The following is a 10,754-nucleotide window of genomic DNA, read 5'->3' on the forward strand; positions in this document are numbered from 1 at the left end:
CCAGTCTTGGAAGCGAACCAGAGATTGCAATCAATGTGGCTGGTAAAACTTTAAACTTTCTTGTAGACACAGGGGCGGCCAAGTCAGTGATAAATTCGACAGTGGGCATGAGAACCACTGGTAGGACAGTTCCAGCCATAGGAGTAACAGGAGTAGTCCAGCACTACCCTGTTAGCAAACCAGCCGAGATTACAATAGGGCCTCTGCACACCAAGCATTCCTTTTTGCTGGCTGCATCGGCACCGACCAATCTCCTGGGAAGAGACTTACTATGTAAAATGGGTTGCGTCATTTATTGTACTCCTGAAGGTGTATTCTTGGACATACCTGAGAATCACGCTCAAGAAGTACGAGATATGTTAGACTCCCCATCAAAATTAATGTCACATTCCATTATGACAAATAGGAACCCATCCCAGGTAGAAGAGATGACATCTCAGATACCAGATTCACTTTGGACAAAAGATGGACAAGACACTGGATTAATGGCAAACGTAGCTCCAGTAGTAGTGCAAGTAAAAGATGGTAGGATAGCTCCAAAAATCCCACAGTATCCTCTGAAGCCAGAGGTGGAGTTAGGAGTTTTTCCCGTAATAGAGCGCTTGCTACAACAGGGCATTCTAGTAAGAACGTCCAGCACAGCAAATAGTCCCATCTTCCCTGTTAAAAAGAGTGGGGGGAGGGGTTACAGGCTAGTGCAGGATCTAAGGGGGATTAACAAAATAGTCGAGAGTCAGTTCCCCGTAGTGCCTAATCCAGCTGTCATCCTAATGCAAATTCCTCCCACTGCCAAATTTTTCACTGTTATTGACCTCTGCTCCGCTTTCTTTTCGGTACCTCTGCACCCTGACAGTCAATATTTGTTTGCATTCACATACAGAGGAGTCCAATACACGTGGACTCGATTACCCCAAGGTTTCATAGATAGTCCAAGTATATTTTCTCAGGCTTTGCATGATTGTTTACAGTCTTTCCAACCGGAAAGTGGATCAGTGTTGATACAGTATGTGGATGATCTACTACTGTGTTCTGATTCATTGGAGGCATCCCTGAAAGATACGAAACAGCTCCTGTTTCATCTTTCAGACACAGGTCACAAGGTCTCCAAAGACAAGTTGCAATTATGCCAAGCTAAGGTAAAATACTTGGGACACTGTCTAACACAAGGACTGAGACACCTGACCGCGGATAGAATCCAAGCCATTAGAGACATGACACTACCACAAACCCAGCAACAGATCAGAACGTTTTTAGGAATGTGTGGGTATTGCCGTAATTGGATCCCAGGGTTTTCCATATTGGCACTACCTCTGCAGGAAATGGTCTCCTCAAACAAACCTGATCGGATTTCGCATACAGACGAATCTGAAACGGCATTTGAGAGACTCAAACAGTGTCTAACACAGGCACCTGCACTAGGTATGCCAGACTATGGGAAACCCTTTGAACTATACGGAACAGAAAGTGCTGGGTGCGCAGCAGGTGTACTAACACAAAAACACGGTAACAGCCGAGCAGACGAAGCTGCAAAGCTTGCAGCTGCTACCCCCATACGGACAGACACCACACAGTTGATGGTATTTAATACCATCAACACACAGAAGTTGTGTGAGATGCAGAATTTGTGTTCCACTCAAGAGAGAGCAGTCTGGAAGGCAAAGGGATATGGCCAGGAGCCCTCAGGGCTCTGGACGGATGGACATGGTAAACCAGTGGCCCCCAGGGCATACCTTCCATGTCTGGCTGAAGCAGCTCACGGGCTGACTCATCTAGGCAAGGAGGGGATGTGCAAATTGGTAAGAGCATACTGGTGCGCCCCAGGATTCTCCTCTCATGCTGGTAAAAGAGCAATGTCATGCCTTACCTGTCTGAGAAAGAATATTGGAAAGGCAATACCTACAGAACCCTCCCATATCCCACCTGCCGGCGGCCCTTTCCAAGTAATACAAATTGACTTCATCCAATTGCCCCCATGTAGAAACTTAAAGTATGTACTTGTTTGTATAGATGTTTTCTCGAATTGGGTCGAAGCTTTTCCAGCAGCTACAAATACCGCCATGTTTACAGCTAAGAAAATTGTGCAGGAATTTGTATGTAGATATGGTATCCCTAGAATAATTGAAAGTGATAGGGGTACCCATTTTGCAGGTGATGTCTTTCAAGGAATGTGTAAGTTGATGGGAATTGATAGTAAGCTGCACACTCCGTACCGTCCACAGGCGAGTGCGAAGGTCGAAAGAGTGAACAGCACTATTAAAAATAAATTGAGTAAAGTAATGGCAGAGACAGGATTGACATGGCCAGAAGCTTTACCCATTGTTTTATATAGCATCAGAACCACTCCCAGGTCCCCTCTTAATCTGTCTCCTTTTGAAATTCTGTTTGGTCGACAACCGCATGTCATGATTAACCCTCAGGATGATTTGAAATGTAACAATGAAGTAACTGTAAAGTACTTGATTAACATGAGTAAGCAGTTGAGGAGTCAAAATGATAATCTGAAGTTGGTGATTCCTGATTTACCAGATAGTAATTGTCATGACATTGAACCTGGGGATTATGTAATGATACGAAATTTTCTACGCTCAGGTTGTCTTATTGATAGATGGGAAGGACCATACCAGGTCTTATTGACTAGCACCACAGCATTGAAGGTTGCTGAGAGAGAGACTTGGGTCCATTCATCCCACTGCAAGAAGGTTGCTGACCCAGAGAAGTCCCGTGATAAGGAACAGACGGTAGAGGTTGTATCACTGGAGTGTCTGTTCCAGGAGGACTGAGGCGGCACCTGAGCCTTGAAGATCGAAAGCAGTTGTCGACTCCCTTCTCCCTTTTATTGTTTTTCTCCACTTCCCATCCCTTCTCCCTTGATATTTCTTTTTCCCCTTTCTCATTCTTCTCCATTTCCTCCTCAAAGATGGACTTGCCCAAAGAGACTGTGATCCGGATTTTGATGTTAACCATGATGTTGACCAGAGCAGTCTGTTCCGGCGAGAGTACCATAGAGGTCGAGAGAGGTTCTGGAATGGGTTCCGATTATGATGATGGAGGCGTAGTTTTCCAAGATCAACCAATCCAACAAGCAAAGGCGAGTATCAGAAAACGATCCGATAGAAGAAATTGTGATGGATTGTTAGCTGAGGAAAATTGTATCTGTAGGCTCTGTGATAATCTGGTTGAAGATGGATGCATAAAGAAATGCCAATCTAGTTTTAATATCCATATGGACCGGCATCCATTGAGTGACTATCACTCTCTAGTGGGTAACGTGTTGAACCAAACAGATTGTTGGGTATGCTCTCAAGTACCTCAGGGTCACAGCAAATCAGGGCTAGTACCATTTCCTTTAACGTTAGGGGAAGTACTTGAGCTAAGTGGTGGGAGACCGGTGGACCGGAGGTTTAACATCTCCAGCCCTCCTAGTTTGAAGCTCCACCAATACCATGTGGATAGGTCCCTCTTATGTTTTAACATCTCCAATCCCAGAAAACCGGGAAATTGGGAAGTGTCATGGAGCAACCTTACCATGACCTTTTCACACAGAGCAGATAGAATGCCTACAGATACAGAGCTTGTACGCCACATAGCCAGTAGAGGAAAATCTTTCCGGTATAGGTATACCTTAGGAAATAGAATTACTAAAGTGGGAGAGGTATCACCAGGATACTGTGCACATATCATACAGACTGATACGTGTATTAGACAGATGGAAGAATTAGGGTCAGGAGATTTCACCTGGAAGGTTTGTAACATGGTCATGTCCTTCTCCGTCCCTTATGTTCTCCCCGATGATGCATATTTCATATGCGGGAGAAAGGCGTACAAGTGGCTTGCCCCAAACTCTGAAGGATTGTGTTATATTGGAAAAGTATTGCCTGAAGTGATGACTGTAACACATGACAAAATGAAAGACATACACCGTGGTGCCCAAGCTCCTTATACTCACACTCACTACGAACACCGAGTTAAAAGACAACTGTCAGAAAGGTTAGAGCATCCGGCCTCTGATCTTATCCATGAATCCACCGGGATTCAGGTTCTGGTAGCGTTAGATTTCACTCGTACCGCTCGAGGAGTGATGAATTATAAATACATTTCCGCACTCGCCAATTTGTTAGATAATATCACTGAAATGTATGATGACACGTTTAGATACACTGGAAGAGAACTTCAAGCTTACAAAACAGAACTAGTTCAGCATAGGATGGTTCTTAATTACCTTACAGCAGTAACAGGCGGATATTGTGTTACATTGGCAACACAGTACGGTATAAAGTGTTGCACGTATATCACAAATAACACCGAGGATCCGGTAGAGGTCATAGACCAAAAGATGGACGATATTCTGCAATTAAAGTGGGAATTTCGTCGGAAACACAATCTCACCCTTGCTGCTGTAGGTAATGAGCTGACTGGTTGGGTGTCATGGTTGAACCCGCGAAATTGGTTCTCCGGTTTAGGAGACTGGGCTCAAGGAGTCATAATGGATGTTGGAAAGTTTCTCCTATGTATTTTGGGTGTCGTTATATCTATTGGATTGATATTTAGATGCGGGCAGGCTTTAATGAGGTGCAAACAAAGTACGAAAGTGATGAGCTTGAGGAGTGAGGAAACTGTAATTAACCTGGATTTGATTTATGACCCAATGCTAGAAACCATGACGTAATGATGTAATGAGTATACGGTCCGTCTTTCACCCATTTCTATGTTTTCCTCCGAGGTACAAAGACCCACGTAGACGAAGGACCTGATGAGCCAAGGGGCCGACAACGGAAAGATGGAAAGAAGAAGAGCAGACGACCTGATATACAAGATTTTATGGACAATGCCATGGGTACCCCAGTTTCCCTAGGAACTTTAAAATCACGCTAGCCCAACATTTTTTGTAAATCCATGGACGTTGTTTGCTTTACTCACGATTTATGAGCAAAAGCACAAAGAAGAAGACTGCAATCAAACGACACCAATCAAGACCTCAATCGACGAACGTACATTAACCTGACATAGAATATCATTGCATTTTTCGTAAGTGTTCTTTATCTTCATCTCTGCAACCCTCAGGTAATAACACACATAGTCGATAGGGAATACAGGCACAGATAGCAGCAACCACATACCCCCCCCAATTCATGTATCATCAACTAAAATGTGCATCCCCATTGTGTTACAACCACAGCCGAAATGAGCTCGGTAGAGTTTGACAGCCCATCCACAGACCTGTACCACAGGATAAGAAGGAATTCAAATGTATACTTCGCAATACCTCGAAGCTTGATTTACCACACGTACGGCACGATGATACATGACCCCCCCAAACATGGACTCATACACACATGCTCCTGCTTTCTCACTAGGTCATACTCTCTTCACACCTACTCCATTCTTCCTCCTTTCCCCACCATGGAAATCAATTAACCCCTGACTTACATTTTTCTCCTTAAATATTTTGTGGCAGTTATTATTGACTGCCAAAGGGTGGACTGTCGAAGTCAGAAAAATGTCTCAATGCACACTGCCATATTTGCACCGCACACTGGTCCGTGCTGCGCATGCGTACGCTCTCCCGTGGAAGCGCATACCCGCAATAGCGTGCACTCGCACGCGCAGTATGCGCATTTACGGTAGAGTTTATGTGATCGTAGCGTGCGACTCATTCGTTACAAAAGTTCACAATTAATGTCGTTTATAGATCATGTTCCCCTCAATAGTTTCTGTAAGTTTGGTTTAGATAGAATGTCCCTGAGCGGAGGAATCCCTCTTTGTATTGTACGAAGGGTCTAACAGGAGTCATACAGCAGTATTTGGTACCCATCGGAAGAGTATTTAATTAGCAATATTCCGGTGTTGGTTTGGAGCGTATTAATCGCTCGTGCGAATAGTTATGAACATAAGAAGTTTATGTCCATTTCTATTATTTACCCATACTCAGGTATGCGGCGGGAAACCCAGTTTCCCACCCACCTGAGCCGTTTAAACTCAGCACAGCCCACCTGTATGAATCAACCTATGACCTTTGGTTACAGTACAGGGCCGAATTCCTGTGTCCAATAAACTGAAGGATTGTAGGACCAGGAGATTGCATTGTGTGTGGGGCATAAATAGGCAGGCCGACCACATCCAGCTCTCACTCTCTCATCAACGGTTATCTGCTGATAATCGGGAGCTGGATATCGAGGCGCAGGCGATCATACCCTTTGTGCGTAAGTTCTCTCCGTAATCATTGTCTTTCTGTGAGCCAATTCCTCTCTCTCCCTCTGTGTCTATTTCTCTCTCTCTATTTTCTCTTCTCTCTCGTAACTCCCCTAGACTAAACTTTATAGTATTGTATTGTATTGTGTTAGGCCAGGATAGTATTGTAGTTTATCCCTTAGTTAGGTGTTTGGTTAGGAAGTCTTTGTTATATTGTAGTGTATCATTTGTACTGTGTTACTCTTTTACAAGTATACTAGATATAATACAGATAATAGGCTTTGGAACCCTAAAACAGTATCTGTGTATTTACTATAGTGTTAAGTGTTCACTTGAGCGTCGGTGACGCTCAAACAGCTTTGTAGATAGTCAGGCTACACAAAGTTGCATTTACACCCTGTACTCACATTAAAGGTATTCTGTGTGTTTCGTCGGTATAAGGTTTAATATCAAGGTATAGTGTTGTGAGCGTCTGCATCGCTGGTGACCTCCTCGTGGTCTCGAGTGTATGCTACGCCATAGCGAATCTTTCCCCTAGACATAACCAATAACGTGTCCTGTGATCGCTGGGCCGTGAGCGAACGTGACGCTTGAGCGTCTCGCCTACGGCTGAGCGATCGTTACGCAAATAGCGTACCATTACGGTATTTCTTAAGTAAACAGCGTACAGTGTTCTTAGCTTCATAAGGGTTGTTTATACGACATAGGAATTTAGCATTGTCAGTTGATTCCATCCTCATGCGGAATGCATGTATACAGGCTGGCCACATCTAGTGTGGCCATTACTATTGTGTCTGGGATGGATCCTAACTCGTTCAGATGTCGCAACAGTGCTGACGTATCCTTAAGGTGCGTGTGTGTACCTTGTATACAAGGCTGCAGATAAGAGTCTAAAAATATTGAGATGGACTCGCATAAGGAACCCCTGGCAGACACTATAGGTCTGCCAGGGGGTCTAAGAGGATCTTTATGCATTTTGGGTATGCTATAAAAAACCGGTACCCTCGGGTACTCAGTTTTTAATTTATCTACCACATCCACAGTTAGTTCACCTGCAAAGGCGACCTGATCTAAAATGTTGTCTAACTCAGTCTTAAAGGCAACAGTGGGGTCCCCCGCCAGAATAGTATAAGTATTTGCATCTCCCAATAAACGCAAACATTCTTTACGATACTCTGCGGTGTCCTGCACCACTACACCACCACCTTTGTCCGCACTCCTTATAATGATGTCTTGTCTCAGACTGAGGGACCTAAGCGCCTCCTGCTCCTCCAAGGTTAAATTATGCCGAATCCTAGGTATCTTCTCCTGTGTCGGAACATTCTCCACTAGACGATGAAACGTCCTAATAGTTGCATTCGAAGTAATGGGCTCAAATTTAGATTTGGCTCCTATCTTCCGTAGTTGTAACGGCATCTCATTGGTGTTCTTAGAGCCAGGATTCTTACTGAAATGTTCCTTTAACTTAAGAGTTTGTTGTAGCTTGTAACTCTCCACCTTCCACTTAAAGGGATCTGGTCTATTTGTTGGGATAAATGATAGTCCTTTGCTCAGAACTCCTATTTCTGCCTTGGTTAAGGTAGTGGAGGATATGTTGAAAATCAGATCTTCTTGCCTTTGGGAGGCTTCGCTCCGCTTTTGTCTCCACCTTTGCCCGCCCCTCCTTGTGGGTTTTTTTTGCGGCCTGTGATCCGTGCCCTGGTCTTGACCCCTAAAGGGGACCTTTGTGCTTGTGTAGATGGAGTTGAATTACGATCATCTGTTTCACTTGCTGAGGTGCTGGAATATTTAGATTGGGTTCTTTGCCTCCTGGGATATTTTCTCTGGCCTGGCTTGTTTTCATTATTAGTTCCCAACCAGGCATAAACTCTGTGTGTCTCGTAGTCTTGGTGGACCTTCATTAGTTTTTGTTTTTTGAATTTTTAGATTGTGCAAACCTCCCAACATGTCCCATTTCAGGAGGGACAAAATGCTCTCTACCTGGACTTTCCTCTTAATATATGATTGATGTCCCTGTGTTGAACTATTTAATTGCTAAGAAAGGTATTTCAGCACACAATTGTTTGCAATCATAAATTAAGAGGGAAGTCCAGGTAGAAAGCATTTTTTCCCTCTGGGAATGGGTCATGGTGGGAGGTAAAGATTGTGTATATTAAATCTAAACCAATGGTGTATATTAGTTTTAAATTAATAGTTTAATGCCTGAGTACTGTTTATACAGTAGGTCCACCTAATTGAAAGACAAGTATTTTATAAAATTTTCTTGTAGTGGAACAAAGACAACTTAACCTTAAAATACACATAGAAAAATAAAATAATTGATCTTGTCACATGCAATAATAGCAGTAGTCTCTGTACTACTTACACACCGGGACAGGACTCAGGAGCACTCTGTGACCCAAATGGTTTAGTTGCATAAAATATCTAGACCCAAATGGTTTAGTTGCATAAAAGTTTACCCATTACTCAAGACACCCAGGTAGAGAGGAGGAGAATCTGGGATCCCTGCGTTACTTACAGCTATCTCCAACCTCCTATCTCTCCACTGGTCAGAAAGCTGATATTCCTGTGTCTCTGCCTGCACAGCATACTGTCCTGCTCTCATTCTGGCTCTCACATTAAGAGGGAAAGCTAGTGATATCAGTGTACTTTGAACGGGATGGGGGGGGGGGCATCTGACAAAGGGGGGCCCGGGGTACAGTATGCCCTGCATCCCCCCCTTAATCTGGCTATGGCTGTGGTTCAGAAAATGAACTAGGGCACTATTATGGGGCATAATTTGTAACAACTGCTGCAGAGAAGTATCTCTCTAGAAGCACTGGGACAGGTTCCCCATCAAAATGTTACTATGGGGTCCACAAAGTAACCTGGTCCCTCTCCCTGGTGATCGTTAGCACTTTCCTGGTTCCCGGCTGCTGCGATGGTACAGCTGGTTCTGTTTTCCGGCTAAGTGGAGAGTGCAGAATGCAGCAAACAAGTATCTTGTATGCTAATGTGCTGGTATATCTCCAAAGCAAGTATGGTTAGCTGTTGAAGGGGACAAAGATTTCTTGCCAGGGGCCATGGGCAATTATCGACCCCCCCCCCCCTTTCCCAGTACCTGGGCCTGTGAAAAATCTTGATGTTCCTGCATACAGTCAGAATGCAAAAGAACAGACATGAACACACCTTAAGGACAATAGCATCACTATAGGGTTGCGGGCCGCACCCGGGTGTAACCTGCCGAGGGGTGACACCAAAATGCAGACTCCTGCTCAGTGACAGAAGCCTGGTGCTGTGCTTTCACAGTGTAGGAGCAAGCACTGCAGCCAACACAGTCACTGGGCAACGTGCATCTCCTGGATCCCCAAAGTGCCGAAAACGGGGGTTTGCCCGTGATACCACGCTCCTGCCATTGAGGCCACGCCCCCCTGACTGCGAGTGACACAACACTGTGATGCTACAGGCATCTGCTGCTGAAAACAATTTCTAAGTCCTGTGTAAATATTATATAATACATGCACCCATTTCTGTTAGTGACTATTATATATATATATATATATATATATATATATATATATATGGAAAGTGGGGTAGACCTAACAATAGCGCTAAATGAAGAGCTCAACCTCAAGACGTACTCCCTGTTAGACGGAGTACAGAAGTACAAATGCAGAGAAAGGGGTGGTGTCTAAGGGAGCTGAACCCAATGATATCTTCCAGAATTTGACCACAAATCACTTTAAAATAATTTTTTTTATATATTTATATAAAAGTATTCAACAATCACAGTGAATAACAAATGGCTGACATAATCAAAATGCAGACATCAGATATGGACACCATATATTGCGGATAATTGGTAAGTCCAATGTGGTTTTCTTAATTATTGCATATCCGATGTTCTTATATCCGAACCAGAAACCGACGCGTTTCGTCCAACTCAGTAAGGCAAACAGTAATACAATAATTCTGAGTTCAGTATAAGCCACAATTTCGTTTTCGTGGATAATCCTCAGCAGGAAGAGTGGCTTATCCTAGTCAGCAGTCACTGTTTGCCTTACTGAGTTGGCATATTCAATACAAACCTTGATGTGGAATCAGCTCATTCTTTATTACATCTGTTATTGCAAAGCCTGTTTTACTGATGTGGGATTAATACGATCATTTATTGGTCATCTATTCCTTTATGTTCTTCCGACTTGTTTTTGATATTGAGCCCCTGATGAAGTCCAGTTGGACGAAACGCATCGGGTTTCTGGTTCGGATATAAGAACATCGGATATGCAATCATTAAGAAAACCACATTGGACTTACCAATTATCCGCAATATATGGTGTCCATATCTGATGTCTGCATTTTGATTAGCTGTATGTCAGCCATTTGTTATTCACTGTGATTGTTGAATACTTTTATATAAATATATAAAAAAAATATTTTAAAGTGATTTGTGGTCAAATTCTGGAAGATATCATTGGGTTCAGCTCCCTTAGACACCACCCCTTTCTCTGCAAATATATATACACACACACACACACACACACTCTATTGAGAGAGATAGTAAAATAGATATATCTGTATATATA

Source organism: Pseudophryne corroboree, chromosome 3 (assembly GCF_028390025.1).
Source record: "Pseudophryne corroboree isolate aPseCor3 chromosome 3, aPseCor3.hap2, whole genome shotgun sequence".
NCBI classification, from domain to species: Eukaryota; Metazoa; Chordata; class Amphibia; order Anura; family Myobatrachidae; genus Pseudophryne; species Pseudophryne corroboree.